The sequence below is a fragment of the Rhincodon typus genome, chromosome 9 (genome assembly GCF_021869965.1).
Source record: "Rhincodon typus isolate 14 chromosome 9, sRhiTyp1.1, whole genome shotgun sequence".
Taxonomy (NCBI): domain Eukaryota; kingdom Metazoa; phylum Chordata; class Chondrichthyes; order Orectolobiformes; family Rhincodontidae; genus Rhincodon; species Rhincodon typus.
In genome coordinates, this window is record NC_063340.1 from 68,116,945 (window position 1) to 68,117,330 (window position 386).

General features: G+C 55.2%; 1 protein-coding gene across 1 annotated transcript in view; it reads left to right on the forward strand.

Annotated features, from left to right (window-relative positions):
* Nucleotides 1-386, forward strand: part of epcam (epithelial cell adhesion molecule) — a 33,774-nt gene that overhangs the window by 4,342 nt on the left and 29,046 nt on the right. The window lies entirely within an intron of this gene.

Sequence of the window (386 nt, forward strand, 5' to 3'; positions counted from 1 at the left end):
AATGGTATCAATGTGGATTTCACAAGTTTCAAAATCTCCCCTCCCCCCACCGCATCCCAAAACCAGTCCAACTCGTCCCTGCCTCCCTAACCTGTTCTTCCTCCCACCTATCCCCTCCTCCCACCTCAAGCCGCACCTCCATCTCCTACCGACCAACCTCATCCCGCCCCCTTGACCTGTCCGTCCTCCCTGGACTGACCTATCCCCTTCCTAACTCCCTACCTACACTCACCTTTCCTGGCTCCATCCCCGCCTCTTCGACCTGTTTGTTTCCTCTCCACCTATCCTCTCCTCTATCCCTCTTCTATCCGCCTCCCACTCTCTCCCTATTTATTTCAAAACCCCCTTCCCCTCCCCCTTTTCTGATGAAGGGTCTAGGCCCGAAA